At 40.9% G+C, this 13,378-nt stretch overlaps 1 protein-coding gene and 2 long non-coding RNA genes across 3 annotated transcripts in view; all 3 read right to left on the bottom strand.

The window, feature by feature from the left end:
* LOC5501492 (tetratricopeptide repeat protein 28) overlaps positions 1–13,378 on the bottom strand; it is a 27,212-nt gene extending 13,834 nt beyond the window's left edge. The window contains exon 1 of the mRNA XM_048734741.1: positions 13,356–13,378. The gene's annotated coding sequence lies outside the window, so the exon portion shown is untranslated. The remainder of the gene's footprint in view (positions 1–13,355) is intronic.
* Positions 2,982–6,223, bottom strand: LOC125573918. Its single transcript, XR_007314265.1, has 2 exons — positions 4,817–6,223; positions 2,982–4,148 (listed from the first exon to the last, which is right to left on the bottom strand). It is a non-coding gene; the product is annotated as an uncharacterized LOC125573918 (long non-coding RNA).
* On the bottom strand, positions 9,881–10,290 carry LOC125573922. Its single transcript, XR_007314270.1, has 2 exons — positions 10,258–10,290; positions 9,881–10,054 (listed from the first exon to the last, which is right to left on the bottom strand). It is a non-coding gene; the product is annotated as an uncharacterized LOC125573922 (long non-coding RNA).

The following is a 13,378-nucleotide window of genomic DNA, read 5'->3' as shown; positions in this document are numbered from 1 at the left end:
GTTGACTGGGATACCTGAGGTATTATATGTATATCTGCTATTTGTTTTGTGCCCGTGTTGTGACAAGTATGACAAGAAACATAAAAATACCGAATACTTCAGGCAGATCAACGGGTTTTTGGTCTTTATTCCTGGCGCATTTCACGCTCGCCCCTAATTCCTTTCTACTCGAGAATTGGCGTTTTGGAGCTAAGTCTCTGACCTCTAGACATCCCTTCCTTGTTCAGTTCTCAAAGGAATACTTAGGAATGCAACATGGTTTAGATTAGCCAATCAGCGCCAAGGTATGTTTGAACAGAAGTGCACTTCGGCTTCAAGTATGGGGTTTAGTGGGGCTAGCCATAGGCGACCCGACTATGGTTATATACCGTGGCCGATATGGACAAAACATCATCTAAAATGTAAAGCACATGCAACATTAATAATTTCAACGCAAACTTAATAATTCGAACACAAACTTGATAATTCGAACACAAATTTAATAATTTGAACTCAAACTCAAACCATGGAACGCTAAATGCTTTCTACGAATTGTTACTGAGAAAGCACTGAACACCCACCACTCGTGTCAAATCCTGATTGATGATTTAAGCCCTTATTGTACAAGTCGAGCGGGTGAAAACGGCTATGCGAAGGCTAAATGTGTAGTTCTAGAAAATATTCATACCCCCTCCCACAAGGAGGGGTTCTGAGGTATGAACCCCCACCCCTCTGGAATTTCCAGCCCGCTGGAAAAAAAATAAATACGGTAACTGTAATGGAAAAAGGGCATTTCACCCGTCTTCCCCTCTGGAAATTCCTGGGCGTTTGACCCCCCACCCCCTCCGGAGTTCCCAATCCCTCCATGGGGGGTATGGATATTTTCTGGAACGACACAATTACAAAAGTGAGAAGATAAAATAGCCATGACACTAGCGAATAAGAGAACGGAATCACAACGGACAAATCAGCTTACCGCTTGTGCTGGTTTTGGTGGAAGCTAATGCAATAAAGAAATGATGACGCCTGCTATTGATGAGTTAGGCGGTGCAGGCTCTATAATTCCAAAAGCCAGTGAACTGAGTAAATGTGAGCCCCGCTAAACACTCAAACAGGAAATTCTACTAGCGAAAGTGAAAGTCAGATTGCCGGGGACTCCCCTTATTAGTATGCAGAAGCATTGCGTCATGTCTTTCTCAAGAGGAAAATACACAGGAATCTAGTTATGAAAAGGTTATGAATAAACAAATTAAATTGAACAATGATCCAATTTTTACCCTATCCCAAGCTTTGTTTGAAGTTTTTATTTATTTTTTTTTTATTCTCATGCCAGGGACTATTCTGTTGCGCTTGCGCATTTCACTGCGCGCGCTATGACGATCTAAATGGCGGACGTGGATTGTTATGACAAAAAATCGCACTCTTTCTGGATAATAGAGATATCTTCCAACAGAAGGAAAACAGAATGTTTATATATAGTTCCGCTCCAATCAGCGATTGTCGGATACCGTTTTGCGTGCTAAATGTTTCCATAAAGATGCCAAACAATTAACCATTCACAGGAATATGTAATGATTTCTACATACATTTCGAGAATGATATCTCCGTTATTTGAGTGCGACTGTCTGGAGCTCTGCACTATGGCAGTCTTTCTTCTATAGTTTATGATTGGATACTATGATAGAAATCCGTACTTTTCCGTTCGGATAAACTTATTTACAACTACGGTGTAACTATGACCAGCGCGAGCGGCCTGGGAAGGAGTTCCAAACTTTATATGCCACTGGGCCAGCCAAAGTTGGGAAAATTGAGCGGCGAATTTTACGGGTCGAAAATACGGAAAACCACGGAAAACCAACTCGATGATTATGGTGATTTTATTGTAAAACGATCGTAAAGTGAAATATAATTAATTGAATCTAAAATTAGGAATTTTACCTCAAAAGCGCGTGGGAGAAAACATACATGAAAAAATGTGCCTTTGTGGCCCTGGTAGAGCTTACAATAATATTTGAACTCTAATCATGGAATAAAGTAGAACATAAATTGCATAATTATCCTAAACAAGTTACATGCAGTCAAGGCATGAAGACCAAATTGTTAGAACCTCTTTCTCTCTAACCTAGAGTGGGCGTTCCTGTAAAATAGATCTCTCTAGCTGTCGCATTTCCAGAAGATTTGTAATAAAGTCGTAGATTGTACATTGTAGATGATAATCTCGCATACGAAAACATATATGACCCACCAACGGACACTAAGCCTGATGAACAATATAATGGGTACTTACATATCGTTCCCGCTTGGCTCTAAATTAAACCAAAGATTGTACCACTAGAAATGCTTGCACTGAATATACCAGGTAGGTATCTGGGAAATAAAACCACTACTCCCATATTGTGATCACTTTTATGGGTGCCATTTATAGGAAAATCGGAGAAAGATCTTGAATTATTTTTTTAGTGTGTGGTATCAATTTTCTAGTGTATGATTGTTGGTGGAACTGTTCGCGGTTTCATATCAAGCACAAGTTGTTCTGAATCACATACAATTATCATACCCTCCCCTAAACAACCCTTTCATTTCCCAGAAATCGGACAAATATTTTTAGAGATATTGTCGCCTAAATAAACACTTAGATACTTCTTGTGAATATTGAATATTTCATTATTATGGAATATCGAGTAAAAAAACCACACAAATGACGCCACCATGTTGTGCACCGATACTAATAATTTCATTATTTGTTAACGTCTATACTGGCAAAATTGGAAAGCACCTTTAACTTTACTTGTTTTGTGTCAGTTTTCAGCATAATTACGAGGTGAAAGTCATTATGGTAATCCATTCTTTTATTCCATATGAAATTTGCAATTCATCTGCTTCAATTAGTTCCTCAAGGACAGGGCCGGAATTGTGCCTCCCAAGTCATCGTAATCACATAAATTCTATAAATGAAACATTGCTGTCAGTATGTTGGTAGCTTGCTCTAAAAACGAAAGAAGGAAAGAAGAAAAAAAACACACTTAATTTAATCATTTAGACATTCTGAAGACGTGCATAGGATTACGAGCAAGAGAAAAACACAACCAGACATATTTGCAGGTCTAAATCACGCGCTATGGGGTTTTCTAAAGCGGGTATTCGTACCATGGCACCTGGGGAGAAGGGGGACATATAGGGGGATTATGGTTGTGATACGGGTAGAGGTGCGTGGCAGGGGTAAGGACTGGAGGGTAAATATGGGGATAATGCTACAGTAAGTGAAGTTGGACTATAAGGAGTGTCCAGAATAGTGATTCGGTTGTTTTTGGTTAAAAGCGGGTCTTCGTACCATGGCATCTAGGGTGGTGGATGAAAAAAAGGGGGGAGGGGTGGGGGATTGTTGTCAGTGGAGAGAGGATCTAAAGGGGAGAAAAAAGTAGAATATACATAATGGCGTGGAATGACAAGAATAAGGGTAACACAGTTATAGTGGTTTCCCCTAAGAAGAGCCTGCAATCGTCGGATGTTGGTCAGCATCTGCGCGCATGGTCATACATAATAGTTTAGTCGTGCTGTTTATGAAAAGAAATAAACTTTTTGTTTTTCTTCGCTAAAAATATTTTTAATAGAATAGTTTTCGATTGACAAAAATAAAATTTTGAGGCCTGTTTGCCGCCGAAAATACATCATATCAAGATATTGGTGATATTCGTGAGGCTGTAATAAAAGTAAATAGAACTAAATGTTGTATTTCAGATAGTGCGCTTCTCACAGATTTTTTGAATGATTTGATTTCAGTTTCTGTGACGTTATCTTCAAGCTTCAATATCAGAGGAGCCGTAAACTGTTTGGCAAACAATTCTTAAGGGGGTGGGGGAGAAGCGAAAGAAAGCAAGCAACAAATCAACACATAGAGGACCAAATAGTCAGGGTCCTTGTCATCATCTTGATGCCGTCCGTTGATGAGGCACTGACTTTATTCCTTCGTTTGCTTCACAGAAAACCAACCAGCAGAAGATGGCGGCCCACCAGCAGACACTGGGCCAGACGCTCCGACAGACCAGCCTGCAAGCGAGGCCCCAGTAGAACAAGATACCGCGCCTGCGCAAGATGAGGCACCAGCTGAGGAGACTCCAAAGGAATGAGCCGATAGTTTAAGTCTCTGGGTTAGTGGTACGAATCTTTTACTGCCGAAAAAATTTGGTGGTGTATTTTTAATTTTCGAACTAAATCCACTTGAATTACATTTTCAATCATCCAACAGTAAAATCTGCTATATGGATGATAATATTTTCCGAGGGGTTGATATAGAGTACAGATAAAGATGAATACAATCTTAAGCTATTATTTCAAATTTTGCCTATATTATCAAATATAAGGTTTAAATTATCTTCAATCCTTGAGATATGTCAGAATAAACCTTTTAACGGCTTCACAATGCAAAAAGGCCATAAAAACGTTTATAATCCTTTTTTGGTAAGAATTTCCGCCATCTTTCTCATGATTTTTGCAAAAAAAAAATCTGGAATTATTACAGAAAAAAAGTATTTCCATGCATGTGTAACCGTCGGAACTTGACATTTACCGTGCGGTTACGAAAAATGTAGAAACAAATGCAATACTGAATGCAAAACTATCAGGTTCTGACACCAGCCAAAAAGTAGGCAAAATTAAATGGAATGAAACGAAAACAATCGAGCGAAAGGCAACGTGAGAACGAATACATGATGCAAGGCATGAACTTATAAGAATTTTTTAACAAATTAAATAATAAATTTTAAGTGATAACAAACATAGTTCAATCCCGAGAAAAGGTAACCTAAACCAAAGCTAGTTTTAAAAACAAAGTACTTACAACTGGTAAATCAAACTGAACACAACTGGCATGACAGGCCCGTACGGACAGCGCTCTAAGCTTGTAGCTTATCTCTGCTGACTGTCTTCCCTGAGCAACTGCACATCTCGCTCCCGCATCACGCCGCGCAAGCAATGCGTCTCCTTTGCTCAACGGTACTAAACTAAAAAAAAAAAAAAACTAACTAATACTGTAAAAACAGCCGATTTTATACTCGCTTGGGGAAGCGCATTTTTCTAGGGAAGCTAACATTTACTACCGTTCAAATTACTCAGCGTCCATTGTCCTGTCAAATTTAGAAACAAATCTTCCTGGGAAATAGTAAAAGGACGCTTACTTGATTCAATAAGCACTATCAAGCTATTGATACTAATCTAAAGGAATTTGAAACATGTTGAAAGTAAATTCCTAAACGTGTACGGATCGAATTAGAATCACGTTTGAGAAACAATCCGTAAAATACGTAAAACAATTATAATCGCAATCCAAAAATCGCTTACTTAAAATCTTTGCAAAATCTAAAATAACCCAAAATACCACCCGGTCACACATGTATGTGCTCAAAGCAATGATAAATGCATGATATTAGCTCTAGTCACTAGTAAATCCAGTGGCATTTTTAACAACAGCTTTGAGAGAGCAAAATTTACCTACACCTCCCCCCCAAATATCCGAGGTAAAACTAAATTTGTACCTAAAATACAGAAAGAATACATCACGGTTACCACAGTATGAAATGCTACGCTACCACTGGAATTGGCGATTCTCCAATCGCCGATCGAGTTCCGATGGTCGCGTAGTAATGCACACAGGTGGAAAAGGCCTCAGGCTACAACTTTGAGCTTGGATTCGTTTACCCATTTAGCTGACCATTTTCCCTTGGTTATTTCGTCCCAGCTGGCAGTGGTACTTGATTTTTATAGCAGCGGACATGCGGTTTGAGTAGGAGCGCTATTCCTGAAGTAATTTATAGGGATCTTCCCCTGAAGAATTGTCGTTTATAAAGCTTGTGGAAAATGCAGGAGTTGAAAGTCCCCAGGAGAAAGCATGCCCTCAAACCCCCCTTATCACGTGCTTATTATTATAAGAATATTTGTGCATTTGCGATATCCCAACAGCGACAGGTACAAGGACCGTTTTTGTGATCTTCCGTGCGCGTCCAAAATGCCACAGATTGGCGGGCCATAGCTGATCCAAAATGATGCGGATAAAGGGAAATTTGACTCTAGGTCCAAAACACTGCAAAAGAAGCACACTGTCAGCACTTTCTATAGCTTCGTCTGTAAACTCCACTTTGTACGCCATTTCAGAACAGCTGTGGCCCGCCAGTCTATTGTATTTTGGATGCGCGCGCAACATCATGAGAACGGTGTTATCCCTAGCACATAAAACATTTCCGCCCCCCTTCCTCCAGTGAAAAGGTTCATTTTTTTAGGTTTTCGAACCCCCCCCCTCCCCACCTCATGAAAAACCCTGGGTACCGATCTGTAGCGGTATGTTATAAAAGGAACGATAGCGTGAACGCAGCAATGTAGGTGTAACATCTACATCTGCGTCTGCAGTTGTAACAGCGGGTCCAACACTTGTATTTACATTTTATTTCCTCTTCTATTCCTACAAATACTATAATATGGCCAACACTAGTCTCTACTATACAATTAATATCATTATTATTATTATACTTATTTGTTCCTACGCAAAGAGCATCAAAAGGATATACTTTATAATAATTAATAAAGAAAAGAAAAATGATGAAAAACCGTATCTTAATCTGCAGTTATAGCAATGGATTTCTTACATTCTAAGAAGAATTAACTTTGGGGATTATTTACTAATAATCTGGATTTGATTAATAAGCGGAATTAGCAAAGTGAAATTTAACTCGACTATTATTATCAAAGAATACAAGCCTTCGGGAATGCTTTTAGGGGTTCCCTCTCGAATAACCCTAAAAAAAACATTCGCTCCCTCCGCAGAATGCGCACGCATCCCCCCCCCTCTTGGTGGCCCAAAAGGGGGTCATTTCTTCTTAAGAAATCTTCGAATCTTTTGCTTTTTCTAAATGATTCCTATGACTGCGCACCCCTCCTCAGCCAATCCTGGGTACGCGCCTGTTCACAACCTTTTTGTTTTATTTTGTTAAATTGGTTACACTCAACTAGATTGTTTTATAGATAAGCTACGACTTGCGAATCAAAATCAATCAAAAGTTATTGACTTGTGCTCTGCCTTCAAATAAGCAAATAACGAATCACGGCCTTACTCTGGAGGGCACCTTTTCAAAAAAGACCCTAGAGAAAAATAGTACAAAAATGAATACACATGAGATATAACTGTCATACAAATATGAAAACAAGTCAAGCTGAGCTTACTCCTCCGAGTTCCCTGTGTTGCAGGGTTCCAGAGTTTCTTGAAACTTCCCTTCTACGTCTCTACCGTATAGTGACGTCATCACCGACGAGAACAAACGCGCCCCAGTAATAGGGGTGGCTGTATTTATCATTCATTGAGATGGTGTCCCGGATTGTCCGCTTGAGACTTGCACTAGTTGACAATCCGCTGGCCAGGTGACGATAGAAGCGCTCCATGAGCTCCAGTGTGGCATTGTCGCCAATAGTCCACAGCGTTGCGAGCACGGAGCGAGCTCCTGCAGCGAGGAACGCTCGCGCCAGACCCATCACGCCCTCGGCTCTGATCTGGCCTCTGCCGCTATGACAGCAGCTGAGCACGACCAGACTTGCGTTGATTTGACACGAGCTGATTTCCTTCATCGTCAGGAGGTATTCCTCTTTTTCGGCGGTATCATGCTTATCCATGCGTGGTTCTGGTGCGACTAATATTTCACCCGTCTGTGAGTCACCGTGCGAAGCGATGTGTATAACACCGACGCCTTTCTCGAGACTCTGCATCACCGCATTCTTGGTCGCTTGGTACTCGATCAAACATGTCACGTCGGGCAGTATTTCTCTGATCTTGATAGCTTCCTTACTTGCTGCAGGGAGATTTGCAAACCTCTCGTGAAAAGACATCACCACGTCGGCTCCACTCCTGTTGCGTGTAAATACGTTTGCGTTCGATCTTGGATTCGCAACGACAAGTACACCATGTTTGCAGTGCTTGTCTTCAGGACATTCTCGCAGTAACTTAAGAGAAGTGAGTGATGGGCCGAAACGAATTGCCTTTTTCTCAGCGAGGAATCTCCCGTCTGGCGACTGCAGAGCGCCGAATGGGACCATGAACGTAACTCCTTCAGGAACAAACACGACTTCAACTTGGGTGAGTTCCTTCTCAATTGGTTCAATCAGTATCCGGTACAGCTCTTTTAGTAGACCGGACCCTCTCTGTGTCTCGGCACTGCCTATTGGGGGTGGCGAACAGACGTCTTCTTCGTGCTCCTGTGGTACTTTACCGCTAGTACCCTCGTCACTCGCCTTCGGTTTTCCTGTGGTATGTGGTAAAGGAGACCTGGTAGCAAGGTGACATTCACTATCTCCGCCCCGCATCTTGGCGAAACTCTTGTCTTTTCTGTTCCCGCTTGATTCGCCTCCGATTTCATTCGTCTTCTCTGAGCCCTTGGACCCTAGTGTTACCCTTGCGAGTTCTGTCAGCACGTGTTGTTGTTCAGACTCGTCATCATAGTCCAGGTCCAGCGATCTGTCTTCGAAGGTATCATCGCGATTTTGACGGACGTGCCGATTTGCATCACATATAACTCTGTTGATCAGGTATTTGAGAAGAGATAGCCATTGTTCAGCTTCATCTGTCATTTGCATTGCTGCGGGATGTACAACTAACGGAGTTAGAGATGAGAGAGTGAATAAGTGAAGGTATATATCACTCAATGATACAACAACAAACAAGGGCGAGGTACCACTGACTAACAAACATACTTCTTGGTCTAATGAGCTCTTTGTTGCATCTCCTTGAAGTCCATATTTGGTTTGAAGGTTTTCACTAAGGGCGCGCGATCTTCCTTGCTCTGACACCAACAAGGCTTGGCTCTTTTTCCCGAGTACAACTGACACAAAGACTAGCCAGTGATATGCTTCAATATAGGTATCTACGATATTAGTTTTTGCTTCTTCTAGCTTTCCAAGATTAGTGAAGATTTGCTCGTAACAAATGAAGCTTTTTAAAAGATACGATTCCGCATCTTCAAACTGGCCCATACAGATATACAACTTGCCGATACCCTGGTATATATTAGAAAGAAAGCGAGTGCTAGTTTTCGGAGAATAATATTCTGCAAGCAGGAAGTACTCAAGTGCCTCCTTGTAGTTAAGACGAATAAAATGCACTTCAGCCATCATCCAATACAATATTGATTCTCTATACGTGCTACCACTCTTCTCGCACTTATCTATCGCTTGTTGGCAGCACTCCATAGCCTTATCGAGGTTACCTTGAGACAGGTGCAGCATACCCATCATAACATGTGTCTGTTCTTGCCCAACTTCGTCGCCATTCTTTAAACATGAATCAAGCAGCTTTTCGTAACACTTGTTCGCCTCGTTGAAGTCTCCACTTTTCGTGTATAGTCCTCCACGCTTCCCTAGGTTGGGCTGCACGTTCTCTAACGTTGCAGCAAGACTGATTGCTTGACGAATGCATTTCTTCTCCTCCTCGTATTTACAAATAACTCCGTGAATAATCGCCATAGCGCCGTATGCATTAGCTTGACCACTCTCGTCACCTGTCTTTTAACATAGACTAAGTGCGTGTTGGTAGTTATTCATTGCGTCCTCGTACTTGCCCTGAGACCTGTGCACATTACCCATACCATGGTATGCTTCAGCTTGACCACTCTCGTCACCTGTCTTTTGACATAGACTAAGTGCGTGTTGGTAGTTATTCATTGCGTCTTCGTACTTGCCCTGAGACCTGTGCACATTACCCATACCATGGTATGCTTCAGCTTGACCACTCTCGTCACCTGTCTTTTGAAATAGACTAAGTGCGTGTTGGTAGTTATTCATTGCGTCCTCGTACTTGCCTTGAGACCTGTGCACATTACCCATACCATGGTATGCTTCAGCTTGACCACTCTCGTCACCTGTCTTTTGAAATAGACTAAGTGCGTGTTGGTAGTTATTCATTGCGTCCTCGTACTTGCCCTGAGACCTGTGCACATTACCCATACCATGGTATGCTTCAGCTTGACCACTCACGTCACCTGTCTTTTGACATAGACTAAGTGCGTGTTGGAAATTCTCCATTGACTGATTGTAATCGTGCAGCCTGCAATGAATTTCACCCATCAATCTATAACAAGCTGCTTGAGTCTGATTGTCATCATTTGATTTCGCTATTTCCATAGCAGCTGTATAACATGACATTGCATTTTCATACTGCGCTATTTTAGAAAATGTGTCGCCCGCTTTCAAATACACACACATCATCATCTTGCTGCTCCCGAGCAAGTACGAAATATCGTAACATACTTTCAGTAAACGAATCTGCTGGTCTGGTGTCAGAGGGCTCATGGTCATCCCCCACATAATCAGGAAACCGAATATGTTGGGAAGGTTGGACCACACCCTGCCAATGGCGTCCCACTCGGCCACGCCCCAGTCAGAAAAAGGCTTGCCCTCACACATCTTGTGGTGTTTTGCCAAATCTGAAATTAGATAACATAATTCAAAGAAATTATTTTAAAATACAATTTATTGTAATGTAATGCAAAATTTAGTATATGTATTGAGTATTAAGTATTATATGTATATAAGTATGTTTTTAGAATACCTTTCTTCATCACATTTGCATGCTCACACTTATCTTCTAGAGTGACTGTTTTTGAAGAAATAGTCTTATTCGCACTTTTAAGGTAGCGCTGCACGCTTTTTTAAAAGGTTGGTTTATATGATTAGTTTTGGCTAGAGTAGTTAAGCTATTCACAGCAAAAATATGTTTCTATTTTATGTGTTAACACTTTATTTCTGACACTTTCTTCATCGAAAACGCACCGTCCCATTTTAAAACGACAGACAGAGGAGAAATCAAACATTCTGATGGCAATGACAATGTCCTTTTTTCTCATACATCCGTCGTGCTTTGCGGTCGCGTACAAGAGCTTCGAACGTGAAAGACGTTTTTTTTTTATTATTATTATTATTTCATCTATTTTTTGTTTCTCTTGAAATACTCATCAAACAGGGGAAAATAGCCGGCGTGTGGGAGTTCCCCCTCCCCTTCCCCCCTAGCCAACGGGCCTGTGACGTGGGAGAGTAGTGTTGACATCTGTTGGCTTTGTCTTCTTACATTGCCCATTAGCGAGATCAGTCGGGATTTGAAACGCTGATTTCGAGTAAAGTTTACATCCTCAAGTATTCTTTTACCTTTTTGAGTGTTTATTGGTGTTTTATAGCACGAATAGATGCAAAGAAGTTGAATAATCGGCGTGACGTCACGGACAAGCGTGTGTGACCATTTATCCAACCGTTAGTAGGGCCGACAAGGCCTAGCGACGACTGGAAATAGAGCCTATAGCGGAACTCACTAAAGTTATTTGCAAGCTTCACGCCTAGCGATCATCAGATTGAAGTACATTATGAATAAATTACCTAATGCAGAATCTAAAGAACTAACAAACTATAAGTGTTCCTGTTAGAAATATATATGTCTGTTAGAAATATATATGGTTTTCTTTTATTAGAAAATTACAATAAATATTGGCGAAAATAAAGTGACGCGAAAATTAGGATGCGCGAAAATTAAGTGAGTACACAAGAAACATATGGGGGAGTATTGGTCGTTTAATAAGCTTTATGATACACCTTATGTACATAAAGTAAGGGTATATATATGAGTTTGACTTGTATAGATTTTTATGAAAATAAATTTAGCCAACGCATCGTTTTGTTGCAAATTGTGTCAGTTTTGATGATTACAGCACATTAATTCCATTCCATTTAATTTGTTTTGCTTGATTTTATTATCCCAAAAATCGCGAAATCGCGAAAATAAAGTGATCGGGTTTTTACGATAATAGGAAAATCGCGAAAATAAAGTGTCGCGAAATATCGCCAACTCAAAATCTCGAAATTTTGACGCCGCGAAAATTATGTGTAATAAGGCAGATCACCTGGTCGGTATCTCACGTGGAACAAGATAAAAGTTTTACCCCCCCCCCCCCCCCCCTCCTCTGGGTATGGAAATGAAAAAAATAACCCCCTAAAAACTGCATTTCTAAAATTTGTCTCTGTGGACGTTATTGTAAACAATGAACTGGTATTTATGCTTAGGCTTTTTGGGTGTTCTTTGACAGTGTCTTTTTAATAGTGTTTCTAAGGAAAAGTTCATTTATTATCCCGAGGGGGGGGAGGACGCGTGAGGATTTTGATAAAAGTAAGGGATAAAATTAGTTGCCCTCCCCCCACTACAGGAGGAACAAAATTTCTCATGCCCCCCTTATGCTTCCTCCATATTTTAGAAACCCCCCCACCCACCCCTCCAGAAAAACAAAGAAGGAAGGAGGAAAGGAAGGAAGGAACGCAAAGGACAATGTCAAAGGAATGCGAGCAAGAGATTAGCTGCAAGCTGGTCAGGAAGTGGAGGGGAAAGAATTCGCTAAAAATATTAATTCAGAAAAAGTGAAGGCATTGAATTGCATAGATAAAACGTGGCTCTCCTGGATTGTGCGTGCCAATAACTGCCCCCAAACCGATGAGACTCGTTGGACCAAGAAGTCTGATTTGACCCTTGGTCAAATTATATAGAAGAGACAAAACCCAAAGAAATCAGTGACCCCCGTTTTAAAAATCCATACACTTTCGACGCTCCCGCCTTTAGACCTTGAAAATTTATAGAGGGCCCCCAACAGTATCCTCACCCCATCCCCCCCTCCCCCCCCCCGTCTCCCCACCCCCACCCCTCTCGGTATAATAAATGAACTTTCCCTAAAAAATTCCCTAATTCAAGAAAATATCCGAGTCCGAATCTAAGGCTAGGTTCCCAGCAAACTTCGCAGGCAAATTGACTCTCACTGGCTTTTCGACGTAATGTCGAAAAAACACACACAAAACCCTGTATCTCAAAATGTATGCTGTCCTTTATACAAAACCGCAGACATTGCTCAATGACTAGTAACAGCAATCTCTAATTTTAATGGCGGAACACGCTACAAGTTACTTGCAAGCTTCACGCCTAACGAAAGAGATACATTATGAATAAATTACCTATTGCACAATCTAAGAAACTAAGGCTTCCTCTCTCTTTTTAGAAATATATATAGTTTTCTTTTATCAGCAAAAAAATAGGATTACAATAGAGTTCCTATTAGATTATTACTTGTATGAAAATGTCACGACACATTTACAAGAGGCTTTGGTTATAGATATCTGCGCACAACAGAGTAAAGAGCCGTCCTAGAAACCTAGAGAAGATTCAAAACTTATAAACAGTGAGTTGTAAGCGTAGGAGTGATGGAAACTATTTTCTCCACATGACACAAACAAAAGATGACTTCGCAAGTCCAAAGTAAGTACAGAAAACCGTAACCATAACACCAAATAGTCTGTTATAGAACTGACAAAATCCATACCTCGTTCAATAATGCTTGGTATG

The sequence above is a fragment of the Nematostella vectensis genome, chromosome 11 (genome assembly GCF_932526225.1).
Source record: "Nematostella vectensis chromosome 11, jaNemVect1.1, whole genome shotgun sequence".
NCBI classification, from domain to species: Eukaryota; Metazoa; Cnidaria; class Anthozoa; order Actiniaria; family Edwardsiidae; genus Nematostella; species Nematostella vectensis.
The sequence above is the reverse complement of the archived record's forward strand: the minus strand, read 5'-3'. Positions and strand labels throughout refer to the sequence as shown.